A 21,338-nucleotide genomic window follows, 5' to 3' on the forward strand; every position below is an offset into this window, starting at 1 on the left:
CATAGGAAAACTCTCCTTTATGTCTATTTCTCACTCAAAGTTACTCAAATAAAAGGAAACATACTAAAGGCACTTAGATAAAGGAAGGCATAGTAAATATTCTTGTTCCATGAGACACCATCTTCCAACCACCTTAACAGATGCAACAGTTGAACAATCTAGCTGTGCTCTGTTGATATTAGGAATACTGTAGTCTGAGCCAAAGGACCAGTGATGGCGTTCAGGAATGATGTCACTAGCTATATCCTATATATATGTTTACCAGATAAAATACATGATATCTAGCTAAATTTAAATTTCAAATATATAATAAATAATTTTTAGCACAAGTGTACCCCAACACACTTATGCATAGGGCATACTCATACTAGAAAATCACTCATTTTTTGGAAATTCAAATTTATCTTGGCATCCCATATTTTTATTTGCTAGTTTAGTAATGCTACCTACACTGGTTTCTGCTTTGGGATACATAATGAGTGATAATTTGGAGAGCCCTACTAAACAGAAAATCTCAGGGACAGAGGAGAGGATAAATATTGTATTAGTAGATCACATGGTTGCTTCCCACATTGGCCCTGACAGTTATCATTATTCACATAATAATGCTCAACTGTCAAACTGGAATCTGCAAAAGGGGCTGAGGGTTGTACAGAATTTGTGCATATTTAATTGACACAAATTAAATATTAATTTAATTAGTAAACACGATTAACTTTTAACTAATGAAAAGGATGGAAATGCTGCCTTTTGTAAATAGGCAGCATTATTGGGAACACAATATTCTACTGTGTTCCCCATCCGTAAGTCAAACTGTCTATAAGTCCAGGACTAAGTGTTACCTGTAATTGCTGAAAGGGCAACATTGGTCAAATATGCATAAAGCAGCTAATTGTGAAATATGAGTAATGGGTCTATTTGTTCAATGGGTAAAACTCACTTATCCTCCTTTAACATAGAAAATAGGATTAAATATAAAACCTATGTCCCAACTCATAGAGAAACTTACCAGAAACATATCCAAGTACCTCGTTTACCATCCAACGCTTTTAGTTACATATCTATGAATATTAATATTGTAATACTTCATAGTTTTTAAGTATTTATAGATACACATATGTCCTCTTATTCCTTCCTCAAAAACTAATATTTTATCATCATCCCCATTAAAAATTATTTATTCATTTGACAGACATTTAATGGGTATCCATTATGTGCTTGGAAAACAATAGTGATCAAGACAGGAAAAGTTGATCATTACAGAACTAACTATTTCTAGTAAGAAATAAATAATATTTTTAAATAATAATAAAATTTCAGTTGGCAATATTGCCATGAAGAATATAAAACAGAGCAAGGGAATAGAGAGACAGTGGCTGCTATTTTAGCTAGAATGGTGAAAACCCCCATTTGAAGTGGTAACATTTGAGTTAGATGTGGAGCTTATATGATAATGATAAGCCAGCCAGTGGAAATGGGAATCCCTTGAGAAATGGAGCCATTCCTTGAAGAAGAAATGAGCTTAGCAAATGAGCTTCTCATAGAACACTAAGAACTAGATGACTGTAGCAGAATGAAAAGGGTGTGAAAAGAGCCAAGGTTCAGATGACGCAGAAGAGGTAGATAGGGCGAGGTCAGATGGAGCCTTGAAGGGCACACTGAACAGTTTGGGTATTTTCGTTTTTTTTGTTTTTGTCTTTGACTAACCAGGGTTCGTCAAACAGACTAACCCTGGTATAGTGTGTAGGGGAGAGAACTTCACAAGATTGTGGGTACTCAGAGGCAGGCAGGACCATTGAGGGTCATCTTGGAGGCTGGTCACCAGTGATCCCAGTTTTATTTGTATATATTTAGACAGAGTCTCACTCCATCACCCAGGCTGGAGTGCAGTGGCATGATCTTGGCTCATTGCAACCTCTGCCTCCTGGGTTCAAGCAATTCTCCTGCTTCAGCCTCCCAAGTAGCTGGGATTACAGGCACGTGCCACCTTGCCTGACTAATTTTTGTATTTTTAGCAGAGATGAGGTTTCACCATGTTGGCCAGCCTGGTCTGAAACTCCTGACCTCAAGTGATCTGCCCACCTTGGCCTTTCAAAGTGCTGGGATTACAGGCATGCGCCACCGTGCCCAGCCAAGAGTTTGTATAGTCCTCCAGTGCAATGGGAAGGACTTGAATGGGTTAGAGCAAGATAGTACTGTGAGCCAATGCATACTGAAAGGATCAATATGGCTATTTAACCAAGAAAAAATTGAACAGGGATCAAGGGGAGGAAGACAAAAGTAGAAGTAGACTGGAGGTCAATTGTCTAGGCAATAGATGTTGGTACCCTGAATGTAACTGTGAAAGGGAGAGAAATAGTCACATCTGTTTGAAAGTAGGATCAATTGAACATGCTGATAAATTGGCAGTAAGAGGCAAGGGGAAAGATACATAAAGGATAACCATAGAATTTTTACACGTAAGCTTGGTTGCTATTAACTGAAATGGGAACTGATGCTCATTAAGATTAAAACACATTCCCATAATCACACTTTAAGAGTCAAGATTCGAATTCAGTTCTTCCTAATGCTCCAATATTTTGGGGTTGGTGAGCTGATTAATGTCTACTAGCGTGTTTACTTATTTAAAAGTCCCCCTTTTAAGCTATAAGCTCCTCAATGACCAAAACTTGGTGATATCTGATATCTAGCCATAGGATCCACAGTCACATGAATAATGCTTTTTTGAGAACATTTGTAACAAGATATGACAAGTCTATCAGGCCCCATGTTTCCCACACCCTTGACTGATTCACTAATTTTTTTCCTTAAGGCAGCTATAGATGCTTTCTATAGTGTTGGCTTTGAATTCTGCTATGGAAGTACCAATGTCATTTCAGAGGCCTGCAAACTTTCTCCTTCTAAGGAAGTGTATGGGTGCAATTATGAACATATGTTAACGGAAATAAAACACATGCTAATTATTTCCCTACACGCAAAACTGTCTTGATGGAATCATCAACAGCCTTTATTTATTTGAGAAAATCAAATGAAAGAATATCTCATGAGCTATCTCATAACATTCTGTATTTGATTACCAGTTGAAATACTCCAAACTCCACATTAGTTTTTTATAAATTTTTTAACCCTATAGGTGTTAATACCAATGCAATTCTCAACCTCTGCATTACTTTTTTCTCCTTTTAAACAATTAGGAGCCATGTGGTTCCATGGATTTCATGATCCTCCTGAGAATTTAAATTTAACACACCAGAAGGTTTGATTTGCCCAAAAACTACTGTTACATTAGTCAACTGGTTTTCTAGACTTGGATCTTAAACAATATCTTCCTTAGAAAATCAGAAGAAATTTTCTCTTCATACTTCATATAATCCTCTTGCTCTATATATAATACTAAGTTTTGAGGACCTCCTCAAAGCTATCCCAAAGTGATTTACCAAAATAATTATTCATTGCCAACTTGCCTCTTTCTTATGGCAACATATAACTCAAACTGTATCACTTTATCAATCCCAGTTTTTCTAAGTACCTGTCAAAAAAATTCAAAGGAGTTGGAGTTAGATAGAAAAGGAAACAGATTCCCCTTGGCACCTGTTTGTGCAATGTTGAGCTATGTCTGGGTACCCACTTCAATCGGAAACATTTGCATTCCTGATAAATAGGGGGAATTTTTACTGAGAGGGCTAATGAAAACAGAGATCTTTCTCACTCAAGATACTAACCAACTTAAAACACCCTGACTCAAATCCCTTTCTGATAAACACCAAGATCTTATTATGTGATTAAGTTTATTGATATAGTATTGAATGGTCTACTGAGATATACCTTAAATAAAATTTCTTAGAGATTTTTATTATGACATATCTGGTAAGAAAGTTGTTTTAAACTTGTCAGGCAAGACATTATCTAAAAGGCTCTTTATTCAGCCTGGGGCAGTGGCTCACGCCTATAATTCCAGCACTTTGGGGGGCCAAGGCAGGTGGATCACCTGAGGTCAGGAGTTCAAGACCAGCCTTACCATCAAGTGAAAACTTGTCTCTAATAAAAATACAAAAACTTAGCTGGCCATGGTGGGATGAGCCTATAGTCTGTCCCAGCTGCTGGGGAGGCTGAGGCAGAAGAATTAATTGAACCCGGGAGGCTGAGGCTGCAGTGAGCTGAGATTGCACCACTGTTCTCCAGCCTGGATGACAGTGAGACTTCATCTCAAATAAATAAATAAAAATAAAAAGCTCTTTATTCAATAAACACACTTACACACACACAGCAGTGGAAGGGTGGGGGAGAGAGAAGAAAACTTCCAAAGTTACCTAGGTTTTTGTGGGGCAAGATTAGATACTACAGTGTTCCTCATTCTTATGATTTTTACTCTCCTAAACGAGGGGATAACAACTGAATTTTTCTCATACACACTAAAGCCACAGACTCGGAAAAACATATCCCACAATTTAAGGGAAGAAGGGTGATAATGGGTGCAGAGGAGGAATTATCTTTTATACAACACATTAAGATATTCCAAGTGATTTGTGGATGTATTTGAGAATTAACAGATTGAAGCTCCTGAAAACTGCTAAGAGAAACTGAAAATGGAAACATTAGTTGTTCAAATTAAATCTAAACATGTTTAGAGCAAGTTTAGGGACTATCACTTCTCAATGTGTTTGAATAACTGGTACGAAATCTATCTCTCTGCTGTAAACAGCTAGGAAATTGGACAAAATATATGAGACAGCTGTTTTCAGACGTTAGAAAACAGACACAGGACAGAAGTGTGAGCCTTGAGAACAGGAAAAGAAATGAGGTAAGCCCCGTAACCAACATGGCTTTCTGGCTATAGGCACTTCCCAGACTGCAGCAAAAGAGGAGGAACCATGACAAGGCAGATCCAACTCCTGAATTTAATAGACAGAGATCAGAGTTAAAGGACGCTAAAAGAGCTGAAATGTGAGAGGCAGAGGGAAAGAACTCCAGAAATCTATACAGGCAGCTATCCTGAGTCCTTCATTAAATATTAGGCTACATACATATGTATGAAATGAAACTCTATGAGGCCAGGCAAAAACAACTACCGGGATTTGTGAGATGGCGCTTGAGTTGCAGCCAGCCAGAATGCAGGCATTGCTGACCACCGTGAATACTTCCTTGAGCCTCCTGAAGAGGCGTGCTTCAAAAGGATAATTAAATTAGCCCTAAAGAGAAACTTACTTTAGATGCATGCTCCCAAACTTAAAAATACGCTTAAAAAGGATCAAGTTGAATGGGAAGTAACTTAACTCCCTGGCAAAACAAAATTCAGCTTTCCAAAGGAAGACTACAAAATCTAGACTTTTTTTTTTTTTTTTTTTTTTTTTTTTTTAGAGTCTGGCTCTGAGGCCCAGGCTGGAGTGCAGTGGTGTGGTCTCTGCTCACAGCAACCTCCACCTCCCATGTTCACGTCATTCTCCTCCCTCAGCTTCCCAAGTAGCTGGGACTACAGGCGCCTGCCACCACGCCCAGCTAATTTTTTATATTTTTAGTAGAGACAGGGTTTCACCGTGTTAGCCAGGATGGTCTCGAACTCCTGACCTCATGATCCGCTGGCCTAAGCCTCCTGAAGTGCTGGGATTACAGGTATGAGCCACCACACCCGGCCCAAAATAAAATATTTACAACGTCTAGCATCCTAACAAAAATTATTTAAAATGCAAAGGATCAGGAAAGTATAAGCCAGAACAAGAGAAAAATAAGTCAATACAAACAGATGCAGAAAGACAAAAATAGTAGAATTAGCAGACAAGAACCTGAAAGTAGTTATTATAGCTGTACACAAGGATTTTAAGGATGATAAAAACATAATGAGGATAAAAATGGAATATACACACACAGAAACAAAAAGCTAGTTAAAAAAAGTAATAAATTGCAAAGCTTTGTCAAGACTAAAAAAATTGAATTTACACCATCTCAAAAGAAAAATTGAATTTACAAAGATTTGTCAAGAAAAGAAAACAAAGAGGCAAGATACAAATTACCAATATCAGGAAACAGAAAAGGGATATCACTACACACATAAAACATGCTACACACATACATCTGACAACTTAGATGAAATGGACTAATTCCTCAGAAAACACAAACTATCACAAATCACCTAATATAATACAGATAATTTGAATTGCCACATAATTCTAAAGAAAATTAAATTTTTAACTTTAAAACTTTCGATAAAGAAATCTCCAATCCCTGAGTATTTTGCTGGAGAATTCTATCAAACATCTAAAGAACTGTTGCCAATTCTCCACAATTTTTTTTTTCAGAAAGTAGAAGAAAAAGGAATATTTCTTAATTCATTTATGAGGTTAACATTATCCTGCTATCAAACCAGACAAGGACAGCATGAGAAAATTATAGAATGATGTCTTCCATGAATACAGATACAAAAATCCTAAGCAAAATATTAGCAAAAACTTCTGGAATATATGTAAAGAATTCTATAACATTACTAAGTTTAATATTAGAAAAGTTAGTCAGTGTAATCTACTATATCAACAGGCTAAGGAAGAAAAATTACATGATCATCTTAATCAGTTCAGAAAAAGTATTGACTACTCATTCATGGCAAATTAAAAAATCAGAAAAGTAGGAATACAAGAAACTTCTTCAACATGATTGAAAGCATCCACACAAAACCTAGAGTTAACATCATACTTAATAATAAAAGACAATGCATTTTCCATAAGACTGGAAACAAAGGGAATATTCACTCTTATTCAACATAATGCTGGAAGTATTTGCCACTACAATAAGAAAAGGAAACAAGCATACAGATAATTTTTAAAAAAGAAATAAAACTGACTGTATTTAAAGATTACATTATTGTATACATCAAAAATTCCAAAGACTCTATAAGAAACTCCTAGAATTAACAAGTAAGTTTAACAAGGGTGCAATATACATGATAAACATCTGCAAATTAATTGTATTTCCATATATTAGCAATGAACAAGGAAACACCAAATTTATAAGAGCAGTATCATTTATAACAGCCCCCAAAATTAAATACTTAGGTGTAAATCTAAAACAAACAAACAAAGTATAAGACTCATTTGATGAAAACTTCAAATGCTGATGAAAGACCAAACAAGATCTAAATAAATGAAGAAACTTCACCATCTTCATAGATTGAAAAACTCAACACAACAAAGATGTCAATTTTTTCCAAATTGATGTTTAGGTTTAATGCAATTCCTATATTGCAATATTTGTTACAGATGTAAACAAAAGTTTATAGGAAAAGACAATGGAAATAGAGTAGCTAAAACAATTTTGAAAGAGAAGAATAAATTGGGAAAAATAAGTCCACCTAATTTCAAAATTTGCTGTGTAGCTACAGTAATCAAGACAGTGTCGCATGAGCAAAGAGACAGACACATGAATCAGAGGAACAGAGTAGAGAACCCAGTAATAAACCCATGCAAGTACACCCAACTGATTTTTTACAAAAGTACAAAAGTAATTTAATGAAAGAAGAATAATCTTTTCAACAAATGGTACTGGAGTAACTGGATATCAGTGGCCAAAAACCTCTACCTAAGTTTTACACCTCATACAAAAATTAACTCGAAATAGACCATGAACTCAAAGTAAAATGTCAAACTGTAAAGTCTTGTTTTTAAATAGGAGAAAATCTTCAGGATCCAGGACTAGGCAGATGTTAGATTTGACACTGAAAGTGCAATCTATAAAAGAAAAAGTCAATAAATTTGACTTGATCAAATTAAAAACTTTTTGTGTCAAAGACTGTTAAAAAGACGATAGTTGCAAGCTGGGAGAAAATATTTGTAGACCACATATCTGAGTAGTATTTTGAATATATTATTAAACTCTCACAACTTAACAGCTAAAACATTTTTAAAATCTAATTAGAAAATGGCATAAGACAGAAAGACACCAAAGAGGATGTACAGATGGCAAATTCCACTTCAATGTATTTACCCAATAGAAAACATGTCCACACAAAGACATGTCCCGAAATAATCATAGCGGCTCTAATCATCATGGCCAGAATGGAAACAATCCAAGTGTCCATAAACAGAAGAATAAGTAAAGAAATTGTGATATAGCCCTACAATGGAACATTACTCAGCAATAAAAAGTAACATCATAACAGCACACTGCAAGACACAAAAACATGGAAGAATCTCAAAATTATTACACCAGATTCAGAAACCGTATATAAAAGAGACCATACTGGATACTTCTGTTTATACAAAATTCTAGAAGAGGCAAAACTATGTTGACAGGGATAAGATCAGTCATTGCCTAGAATAAGGTGGGATACAGGTGGGGACTGACTTCAAAGAGACCTGAGGGAAATTTGGGGTAATGGAAATATTATGTACCTTAGTTGTGGGAATGTTGCTTACACAGGAGCGTACAATTGCTGAAACTCATCCAGCTGGACGATGTTTTGTGTATAAATTTTGCCTCAATAAAGTTGATGAAAAATCATTTCCAAAGCATTCAACGAGTACAAATACTTAGTAATACACAAGGCCAATTAAATTCTGTAAGATTGGTTTCAGAGCATAGCTAAAAAGTAATTAAAAGATGATGAAGCTGACTCTTCCATATACCGTGTTACTTCTTCTGTGAAAAACAAAACCATGAACTCAGAAGAGTTCACATTTTTCAAATGTGACCTTATTGTTTATAAAGTCCATATTTCAGGAAGGAAGGAGGGTACTCACCAGCCAGAGGTTGGGGATTACCAGTTTTTTAACTCATGAAAATTATGGGTTTGCTTTCACTCAAGAGTTCTAATTAAGACCCTTGCAAAAATTGTGTGTGTGTGTGGTCAGGAGGGGAAGAGGTTCCTCCTCCGAGCCAGGGATACAGGGGAAATTTCATGATACTCAGCAGGGGCTGGGGCAGAGCTGACTCGGTAGTCTCAAGAAAGGAAACTTCAAGAAGGCTATTCCAAAAGAGGTACCAATAACACATCCTAGATGGAGTTCAGAGTGTGTCCATAAAACAGAAAGAACCTATAAAAGGGTCACACTGAGCCTGGGCAACATAGAGAGACTCCATGTTAGATATCTAAACAATTTTTAAAAGTTAGCCACATGCAGTGGCACACATCTGCATGGCACGCATCTGCACCCAGCTACTTGGAAGGCTGGGGCTGGAGGATGGCTAGAATACAGGAATTTGACACTGCAGTGAGCTATGATAGCACTACTGTACTCCAGCCTGGTCTACAGAGTGAGTTTCTATCTAAAAAATAATAAAATAAAATAAAATAAAAGGGTTACACTGTTTGATAAGGAGTGTAAGACATTGAGAATCTACTTGCTGACACTTTACCTTCCTTGGAAATTACAGGCAGATAGCCCTGTCTTATTATCGTGGGGTCAATGACCTCATTTTTTGGTGGGTCTGAGGCCATCAACCCACACATTCTGGTCAAAAATATTTTCAGAAACCAATTTTTTTTCAAAGAAAAGGCAGAAAAGAAACATTACAAAATGTTAAACCTAGTTGCCTTTGAATGCCAAAAATCTGGATACATTCTCACTAACTTTCTATATTTCCAAATATTGTTTTATAAGTATCACTTTTGCAATGGAAAAATAGAGCAAACATGTTATTATGGTCTGCATTTATTGGTAATGAAAAAAATTTCCAGGGACAACAAATTGTTCTGTTATACTCTTCTAACTTCTATAAATTTCTGTAACTTTTGCAAGAAAATTACTGCATATTTTAGTCTTTTCTATTAATAAACAAAATGTGCTTTCCTATACCACAAACTATTTTATTCCTGTTGGTGTTTTTTGTTTTTTGTTTTTTTCCACTGCACGTGTTCAATACGTGAATGTTCCCTCCTACACACACAGACCACAGCCATCTGGGGAAAAGGGACGGAGTCTTCTGATTGTGTCCACCTGGGGAACAGATTCATTCTACTTCATCTCAGCCTAGTTCAGTTGCTAATATGCCCAGTTTGTTAATAGCCAAGGGGCTTTTACTCGAGAGGAAAGATCAAGTATCCCAAATAATCATTAAAAAGACAACTTTAAAATTATATACATGTATATAATATATATATTAAATAAATGCCCCTCCCTCCTCAAATTAAGTTTATCTTTTAAGCTGCTGACAGCTGAAGATGCCACTCAATTATGACACAAAGGAACTGAATATTAAAGGCAAAATTTGCAGCTCTTTACAGGCAAAAAAGATTTTTCCATGATCCCTTTACACCTTAAAGATTAGTAAGCTTAAACACATGCCAATATGCTGCCATGACAGAATTCAAACAGATGTGCTCAGGAGCAGAGCATAGGCTTTGGGTTTCAAAATATTTTTGTCTTTCCCTCCTCAGTAAATCATAATTGAAAAATTATTATCAAAAGTATAACTGGTTTATGGCTTTTGGCCATCCTATATGGTGTCATAAGCTAACTCCATATTTATGACAATCATCTAATTTCTTTAAAATAACTCTAAAAACAATCTTTAAATTCTTTCTGGCAAGCCCTCCACTTATCTCTTAGCTCCATGAAGATGAAGTTGTTGTTTGAGAACCTGGGATCCAGCATCCCCTATGATCTAAGTAGCTTTCTTTATTTTCATGTTGCTGGTGCCATATTATGGAGAGCCCGAATTATGATACTGCTACATTCTGTCCTCCAACTGACTCAAAGAGGACCAGATGAGGAGTTTGTGTATGTATGCCCTTTAAATGTGAATTCTGTGTTACCTCTTCCAAATAACAAGTTAGTGGATCCTAAAGTCAGATGGAGAGCAGAGCAGATGGACTATTCAGAAAGGAGAAAGAAACACACATTTATTGAGTGTCTCTGAAGGGGTTCAGCCCCTCTACACCTGTGGGCATATCTCGTCAGGTGGGACGAGAGACTGAGAAAAGAAATAAGACCCAGAGACAAAGTGTAGAGAAAGAACGGTGGGCCCAGGGGACCAGCACTCAGCATACGGAGGACCTGCACCGGCACTGGTCTCTGAATTCCCTCATTATTTATTGATTACCATTTTCACTATCTCAGCAAGAGGAATGCGGTAGGAGAGCAGGGTGATAGTGGGGAGAAGGTCATCAAGAAAACACATGAGCAAAGGAATCTGTGTCACAAATAAGTTCAAGGGAAGGTACTATGCCTGGATGTGCACGTAGGCCAGATTTATGCTTCTCTCCACCCAAACATCTCAGTGGAGTAAGGAGTAACAGAGTGGCATTGCTGCCAACATGTCTCGCCTCCTGCCACAGGGCAGTTTTTCTCCTATCTCAGAATAGAACAAATGTACAATCGGGTTTTATATGGAGACATTCAGTTCCCAGGGGCAGGCAGGAGACAGAGGCCTTCTCTTATCTCAACTGCAAGAGGCCTTCCTCTTTTACTAATCTTCCTCAGCACAGACCCTTCACCGGTCTCAGGCTGGGGGACAGTCAGGTCTTTCCCAACCCATGAGGCCATATCTCAGGCTATTACATGGAGAGAAACCTTGGACAATACCTGATTTTCCAAGGCAGAGGTCCCTGCGGCTTTCCGCAGTGCTTTGTGCCCCTGGTTTATCAAGAATGTAGAATGGCAATGACTTTTACCAAGCATACTGCCTGTAAACATTTTGTTAACAAGGCACATCCTGTACAGTCCTAGATCTCTTAAACTTTGATTCCATATAACACATGTTTTTATAAGCTCAAGGTTGGGGCAAAGTTACAGATTAACAGCATCTCAGGGCAAAGCAATTGTTCAGGATACAGGTCAAAATGGAGTTTCTTATGTCTTCCTTTTCTACATAGACAGAGCTGTCTGATCTCTCTTTCTTTTCCCTACACGTCTCCTGTGTACCAAGTGCTGGAAATGAATGATGCTCTTGCCATTCATGGTTGACTAGCAGCATCAGCATCACCTGGGATTCTTTAGAAATTCAGAATCTCAGGTGCCATCCAGACTTGTGTTTTAACAAGATCCCCAGCATTGCATTTACATCATTTCATCTGCATCAAAATCCTGGATAAAGATGGTATTATCTCCATTTTACATTGGGAAATTAAGGATCAGAAAGTTTAAGAAATTCATGTAAAAGTTACAAGATAATAATAAGTAAAGCTGGATTTGGGCCCATTTTAAAACTTATTATATTTCCACTCTACTAGGATAACTCCTAAACCAGGCTAAAGCTATGAGACTTAGGTTTCAATCCAGCTTCCACCATTAATACCTCCCTGGCCTCATACTCTACAAGCCAGTTAACCTATCTGAGTCTCATTTTTTTCCTGCGTACTTCATGGAATTACTACAAAACAAATGAAATCAATACACGTGAAAACACTTTGCAAAATGTATAGCACTGGCCAAAATTAATTTGTTAATGGAATCTTACTTGTGACTCTTTCTCATTCAGTTTTTTTCCAAGACATAAAGACCAAGAACAAAACACCAGAGGCTAAGGACCTTCACATTACACAGAGAGAGGCTAAGCTGCCTATGTTGTTTTGAAACTGGTGGGTCAGCCTTAGCCCATCACCCAACTCCAGGGTATAAAACATTTGAAGTTAAAGGGACAGAAGAGTTTTCTCTAGAAAGTGTTTTTAATTGGGGGTGGGGAGGCAGAATTTCTTCTTCATCTCGATCTACAGGAAGAGGCTCTAAGAAGACCACACAGAGAATTTATTTGTCCCCTGAAAGGAGACAACTTCATCTGGAAGGAGAAATCTACCATAAATCTCTCCTCCCTTGTTGGCTTTCTAGAGTAAAATAATATTATGTTTTAGTATTGCTATGCTGATATTTAAACTGGACGGCAAATGTTAATTCTGTATCTTGGGGCTAAAAGCAACTAGTGGACTTTTTAATTATCAAAAAGTGTCTGAAAATTTAGGACCCTGCCCAAAATTCCAGCCAAAAAGCAAGGAAAAGCTCCACAGATTTTGTCTAAAGGGACAGTGAGAAAAAAATAATGTAGTTTGCTGCTTGCACCCAATGGAGCACTGCTCTTTCGATACCCTGGTTACTCTATTATTAGTATAATAAAAACCAATACTAGATAAACAGAAAAACTGTTTCCAAAGCAAAAGTCTGGTTTCAAAGATAAAGGTTTGAAGAGAGAGGTGAAACAGGTGAACCAGCTTTCCTAAATTACCTGCTCTTACCCTAAATCCAAAACCCTAAAACGCATCCTAATCCATTGTCTGACAGCTGCTAAACAGTCAGATGTAGGCGAGGCTTCCCATCATGAATTGGGCCTAATTCCATTTTTCTGTAAGAAACTATAGAGGTTTAGAGCTGTAGAAAACTTCTTCCCCACAATCAGAGACATCCCCCACTAGGGGCAGTCTGACACCCCACACCTCACAGGGTGGAGTACACCCCTGAGAGGAAGCTTCCAAAGCAAGAATCAGACAGGTGCACTCGCTGTTCAGCAATATTCTATCTTCTGCAACCTCTGCTGCTGATACCCAGGCAAACAGGGTCTGGAGTGGACCTCAAGCAATCTCCAACAGACCTATAGCTGAGGGTCCTGACAGTCAGAAGGAAACCTATCAAACAGGAAGGACACCTATATCAAAACCCCATCAGTACGTCACCATCATCAAAGACCAGTGACAGATAAAACCACAAAGATGGGGAAAAAGCAGGGCAGAAAAGCTGGAAATTCAAAAAATAAGAGCGCATCTCCTCCTGCAAAGGAGCACAGCCCATCGCCAGCAACGGATCAAAGCTGGTCAGAGATGATTTTGATGAGATGAGAGACGAAGGCTTCAGTCCATCAAACCTCTCAGAGCTAAAGGAGGAATTACGTACCCAGCGCAAAGAAACTAAAAATCTTGAAAAAAAAGTGGAAGAATTGACAGCTAGACTAATTAATGCAGAGAAGGTCATAAACGAAATGACAGAGGTGAAAACCATGACACGAGAAATACGTGACAAATGCACAAGCTTCAGTAACCGACTCGATCAACTGGAAGAAAGAGTATCAGCGATTGAGGATCAAATGAATGAAATGAAGCGAGAAGAGAAACCAAAAGAAAAAAGAAGAAAAAGAAATGAACAAAGCCTGCAAGAAGTATGGGATTATGTCAAAAGACCAAATCTACGTCTGATTGGGGTGCCTGAAAGTGAGGGGGAAAATGGAACCAAATTGGAAAACACTCTACAGGATATCATCCAGGAGAACTTCCCCAACCTAGCAGGCCAGGCCAACATTCAAATTCAGGAAATACAGAGAACGCCACAAAGATACTCCTCCAGAAGAGCAACTCCAAGACACATAATTGCCAGATTCACCAAAGTTGAAATGAAGGAAAAAATCTTAAGGGCAGCCAGAGAGAAAGGTCGGGTTACCCACAAAGGGAAGCCCATCAGACTGACAGCAGATCTCTCGGCAGAAACTCTACAAGCCAGAAGAGAGTGGGGGCCAATATTCAACGTTCTTAAAGAAAAGAATTTTAAACCCAGAATTTCATATCCAGCCAAACTAAGTTTCATAAGTGAAGGAGAAATAAAATTCTTTACAGATAAGCAAATGCTTAGAGATTTTGTCACCACCAGGCCTGCCTTACAAGAGACCCTGAAGGAAGCCCTAAACATGGAAAGGAACAACTGGTACCAGCCACTGCAAAAACATGCCAAAATGTAAAGACCATCGAGCCTAGGAAGAAACTGCATCAACTAATGAGCAAAATAACCAGTTAATATCATAATGGCAGGATCAAGATCACACATAACAATATTAACCTTAAATGTAAACGGACTAAATGCTCCAATTAAAAGACACAGACTGGCAAACTGGATAAAGAGTCAAGACCCATCAGTCTGCTGTATTCAGGAGACCCATCTCACATGCAGAGACATACATAGGCTCAAAATAAAAGGATGGAGGAAGATCTACCAAGCAAATGGAGAACAAAAAAAAAGCAGGGGTTGCAATCCTAGTCTCTGATAAAACAGACTTTAAACCATCAAAGATCAAAAGAGACAAAGAAGGCCATTACATAATGGTAAAGGGATCAATCCAACAGGAAGAGCTAACTATCCTAAATATATATGCACCCAATACAGGAGCACCCAGATTCATAAAGCAAGTCCTTAGAGACTTACAAAGAGACTTAGACTCCCATACAATAATAATGGGAGACTTCAACACTCCACTGTCAACATTAGACAGATCAACGAGACAGAAAGTTAACAAGGATATCCAGGAATTGAACTCATCTCTGCACCAAGCGGACCTCATAGACATCTATAGAACTCTCCACCCCAAGTCAACAGAATATACATTCTTCTCAGCACCACATCACACTTATTCCAAAATTGACCACATAATTGGAAGTAAAGCACTCCTCAGGAAATGTACAAGAACAGAAATTATAACAAACTGTCTCTCTGACCACAGTGCAATCAAACTAGAACTCAGGACTAAGAAATTCAATCAAAACCACTCAACTACATGGAAACTGAACAACCTGCTCCTGAATGACTACTGGGTACATAACGAAATGAAAGCAGAAATAAAGATGTTCTTTGAATCCAATGAGAACAAAGATACAACATACCAGAATGTCTGGGACACATTTAAAGCAGTATGTAGAGGGAAATTTATAGCACTAAGTGCCCACAAGAGAAAGCAGGAAAGATCTAAAATTGACACTCTAACATCACAATTAAGAGAACTAGAGAGGCAAGAGCAAACACATTCAAAAGCTAGCAGAAAGCAAGAAATAACTAAGATCAGAGCAGAACTGAAGGAGATAGAGACACAAAAAACCCTCCAAAAAATCAATGAATCCAGGAGTTGGTTTTTTGAAAAGATCAACAAAATTGACAGACCGCTAGCAAGATTAATAAAGAAGAAAAGAGAGAGGAATCAAATAGACGCAATAAAAAATGATAAAGGGGATATCACCACCGACCCCACAGAAATACAAACTACCATCAGAGAATACTATAAACACCTCTACGCAAATCAACTAGAAAATCTAGAAGAAATGGATAATTTCCTGGACACGTACACTCTTCCAAGACTAAACCAGGAAGAAGTTGAATCCCTGAATAGACCAATAGCAGCCTCTGAAATTGAGGCAACAATTAATAGCCTGCCCACCAAAAAAAGCCCAGGACCAGATGGATTCACAGCTGAATTCTACCAGAGGTACAAGGAGGAGCTGGTACCATTCCTTCTGAAACTATTCCAATCAATAGAAAAAGAGGGAATCCTCCCTAACTCATTTTATGAGGCCAGCATCATCCTGATACCAAAGCCTGGCAGAGACACAACAAAAAAAGAGAATTTTAGACCAATCTCCCTGATGAACATCGATGCAAAAATCCTCAATAAAATCCTGGCAAACCGGATTCAGCAGCACATCAAAAAGCTTATCCACCATGATCAAGTGGGCTTCATCCCTGGGATGCAAGGCTGGTTCAACATTCGCAAATCAATCAACGTAATCCAGCATATCAACAGAACCAAAGACAAGAACCACATGATTATCTCAATAGATGCAGAAAAGGCTTTTGACAAAATTCAACAGCCCTTCATGCTAAAAACGCTCAACAAATTCGGTATTGATGGAACGTACCTCAAAATAATAAGAGCTATTTATGACAAACCCACAGCTAATATCATACTGAATGGGCAAAAACTGGAAAAGTTCCCTTTGAAAACTGGCACAAGACAGGGATGCCCTCTCTCACCACTCCTATTCAACATAGTGTTGGAAGTTCTGGCTAGGGCAATCAGGCAAGAGAAAGAAATCAAGGGTATTCAGTTAGGAAAAGAGGAAGTCAAATTGTCCCTGTTTGCAGATGACATGATTGTGTATTTAGAAAACCCCATCGTCTCAGCCCAAAATCTTCTTAAGCTGATAAGCAACTTCAGCAAAGTCTCAGGATACAAAATTAATGTGCAAAAATCACAAGCATTCTTATACACCAGTAACAGACAAGCAGACAGCCAAATCAGGAATGAACTTCCATTCACAATTGCTTCAAAGAGAATCAAATACCTAGGAATCCAACTTACAAGGGATGTAAAGGACCTCTTCAAGGAGAACTACAAACCACTGCTCAGTGAAATCAAAGAGGACACAAACAAATGGAAGAACATACCATGCTCATGGATAGGCAGAATCAATATTGTGAAAATGGCGATACTGCCCAAGGTAATTTATAGATTCAATGCCATCCCCATCAAGCTACCAATGAGTTTCTTCACCGAATTGGAAAAAACTGCTTTAAAGTTCATATGGAACCAAAACAGAGCCCGTATTGCCAAGACAATCCTAAGTCAAAAGGACAAAGCCGGAGGCGTCACGCTACCTGACTTCAAACTATACTACAAGGCTACAGTAACCAAAACAGCATGGTACTGGTACCAAAACAGAGATATAGACCAATGGAACAGAACGGAGCCTTCAGAAATAATGCCACACATCTACAACCATCTGATCTTTGACAAACCTGAGAAAAACAAGAAATGGGGAAAGGATTCCCTATTTAATAAATGGTGCTGGGAAAATTGGCTAGCCATAAGTAGAAAGCTGAAACTGGATCCTTTCCTTACTCCTTATACGAAGATTAATTCAAGATGGATTAGAGACTTAAATGTTAGACCTAATACCATAAAAAGCCTAGAAGAAAATCTAGGTAGTACCATTCAGGACATAGGCATGGGCAAGGACTTCATGTCTAAAACACCAAAAGCAACGGCAGCAAAAGCCAAAATTGACAAATGGGATCTCATTAAACTAAAGAGCTTCTGCACAGCAAAAGAAACTACCATCAGAGTGAACAGGCAACCTACAGAATGGGAGAAAATTTTTGCAATCTACTCATCTGACAAAGGGCTCATTTCCAGAATCTACAAAGAACTCAAGCAAATATACAAGAAAAAAACAAACAACCCCATCCAAAAGTGGGGAAAGGATATGAACAGACATTTCTCAAAAGAAGACATTCATACAGCCAACAGACACATGAAAAAATGCTCATCATCACTGGCCATCAGAGAAATGCAAATCAAAACCACAATGAGATACCATCTCACACCAGTTAGAATGGCAATCATTAAAAAAATCAGGAAACAATAGGTGTTGGAGAGGATGTGGAGAAATAGGAACACTTTTACACTGTTGGTGGGATTGTAAACTAGTTCAACCATTATGGAAAACAGTATGGCGATTCCTCAAGGATCTAGAACTAGATGTACCATATGACCCAGCCATCCCACTACTGGGTATATACCCAAAGGATTATAAATTATGCTACTACAAAGACACATGCACACGTATGTTTATTGCGGCACTATTCACAATAGCAAAGACTTGGAATCAACCCAAATGTCCATCAGTGACAGACTGGATTAAGAAAATGTGGCACATATACACCATGGAATACTATGCAGCCATAAAAAAGGATGAGTTTGCGTCCTTTGTAGAGACATGGATGCAGCTGGAAACCATCATTCTTAGCAAATTATCACAAGAAGAGAAAACCAAACACCGCATGTTCTCACTCATAGGTGGGAACTGAACAATGAGCTCACTTGGACTCGGGAAGGGGAACATCACACACTGGGGCCTATCATGGGGAGGGGGGAGGGGGGAGGGATTGCATTGGGGAGTTATACCTGATATAAATTATGAATTGATGGGTGCTGACGAGTTGATGGGTGCAGCACACCAACATGGCACATGTATACATATGTAACCTGCACGTTATGCACATGTACCCTAGAACTTAAAGTATAATAAAAAAAAATAAAAATAAAAATAAAAATAAATAAAATAAAAAAAAAAAAAAAAAAAAAAAAAGAAAACTTCTTCCCCACAATCAAGTACTAACCCAGCATATGGGATAAGAAGATAGAAGAGCAGCTTCTTCACCCCTCACAGAAATACCCAATGAGAATGGAGGTATTAGTCAGACTAGTTATGAAGGGGAAAGCTGAGAGCAGAAGTCTAGGCAGACCCAGCACACAGGTCCTGGGGATGTGGACACAGGAGCAAGGTCACAGATTGTTAGCTGTAGATACAGTCACACATGGGTAGCTGCAAAAATAGGAGATCAATATATGGGTTGGAAAAAAGAAATGGAAAAGATCCAATTTGACCAAGGTGTCCAATTACCGTGTGTGTCAGGATGACTTCTAATACATATCTCCATCCCAAACCTTTGTAGGAAGCTCAACGCCACAGACATCTTCTTTCTTTCTCTATCTTCTAAGTCCAGCACCACTCCCAGTCCCACTTATGGCCATCCAAAAGTCTAAGACTTTAAAAAATAGTCATATTCTTAACCTACTTAAAATGCTTCCATGGTCTTCACAGCCTTTAGATAATGCCAGGGCTCCTTGGCTGGCCTCCAAGGTCTCTTGTGACCTGGCTCCTACTCACCTCATTTCTCATTGACTCCCATTCCACACCTCACCATCCAGCCATATGAAACTGCTCAGTTTCCAAACACTTCTCACCTTTGAGCCTTAGCATTTTCTCTACTACATTGTTTTCCAAGCTGGCTGATGATAAGAAACACCTGAAATGCTTTTTAAAATGCAAATTCCCAGGTTCTACTACAGACCTACAATTCAGAATCAACAGGGAAGGGATTCAAGAATCTGTGTTTTTAACAAGCTCTCCAGGTAAAACTTAGCATCTGGCAACTATAGTGTAATTCTATGAGGCAAGGACTCTGTCTGCCTTTTTCATAGTATTATATCCATAATCCATGATAAGTGCTATTCCCTTTGCATACGATGCCTGTCCTCCTCCAATATTTTATCTGACTGAATGCTGTTTTGTTAAAACAGCACCCAGTTCAGTTTGTGTAACATAATAGGCAGTCTACAGATATTGAATAGCTAATTAATAAGAAAATAAGTGAGTGCAACAAATGAGTGGCACAGGAAATTTGGGGAAATGAAATGTGAGGTTACAAGTGGCAGGCAACAGTTGGATGAATGTATCCCTCATTGTGGACATCTGGGAGACTCAGTTATAGGGATGGGGATTGCAATGGCCTGAATTTTTATGTCCCCTCGAAATTCATATGCTGAAATCCTAACCCCAAAGTTGATGCTATTAGGACATGGAGCCTTTGGGAGGTGATTAGGTCATGAGGGTGGAGCCTAGAGAGATCCCTTGTCCCTTCCACCATGTGAGAACACACCAAGAAAACTGCTATCTGTGAGCCAAGAAGCAGCCCCTCACCAGACACTGAATCTTCCAGCACTTTGATCTTGGAATTCCTGGCCCCCAGAACTGTGGGAAAGAAACATCTGTTGTTTATAAGCCACCCAATTTATGGTATTTTATTAGATAAGACAAAATTTCTGGGTTCAGAAACAATATACCCAACCCTAGGGAATGGTTTACCAGATAAATATCTGGTCACTAGAATAACTAAGGACACAATGCAGAAATCTTGCCATTAAGAAAATGGGGAAGAGGATAGAACATTTGTTTTCTAGAGAAATAATTAGAGGGCAGAGATTCAGCCACAATATAACTTAAAAACAATAGAACCCAACAACTTGGAAGAGCATTGCTGAATGAAATTTGAGTGGTACTAGTCACAAGATGTTCTTTTTTTTTTTTTTTTGACGGAGTCTTGCTCTGTCGCCCAAGCTGGAGTGCAGTGGCGGGATCTCAGCTCACTGCAAGCTCCGCCTCCCAGGTTTATGCCATTCTCCTGCCTCAGCCTCCAGAGTAGCTGGGACTACAGGCGCCCACCACCTCCCCCGGCTAGTTTTTTGTATATTTTAGTAGTGACGAGGTTTCACTGGGTTAGCCAGGATGGTCTCGATCTCCTGACCTCGTGATCCGCCCGTCTCGGCCTCCCAAAGTGCTGGGATTACAGGCTTGAGCCACCGCGCCCGGCCACAAGATGTTCTTAATGATGAATTACTGAGGTCCCCTTAGAAGGCAGAACTGGGGCTGGGCTGGCACATAGTTACACCTACAGGAGAGTGCGGTAACCCACCTCTAAAGATTAGGAGGAGATGCAGGGTTCAAGAGCCTGGCAGTCACTTCTATCGGCCACTCTTCTCCTTCCTCATCTACAAGAGAGATCATCAAATTTATTGAATTATTCCTATATTATTATCAACTAAGAAAGTAATTTTCTGGAGTTGTAAGCTATAAAAGAAAAGATAAATATTGATTTAATAATACTTGAAAGTAGGTGGAGACATAAATTTTAAAGTCCAGGAAAATCTGAAAGCTGGACAAATAGAGGAACAAGAAAGAAATCAAGAAGACTTCAGACTGTGCTCTTTAGATATCAGATCCACCTAGTGAAGCTGGACATATTTGCTACTTTTCTGTAGCTACATTTATT

Source organism: Piliocolobus tephrosceles, chromosome 1, assembly GCF_002776525.5.
Source record: "Piliocolobus tephrosceles isolate RC106 chromosome 1, ASM277652v3, whole genome shotgun sequence".
NCBI classification, from domain to species: domain Eukaryota; kingdom Metazoa; phylum Chordata; class Mammalia; order Primates; family Cercopithecidae; genus Piliocolobus; species Piliocolobus tephrosceles.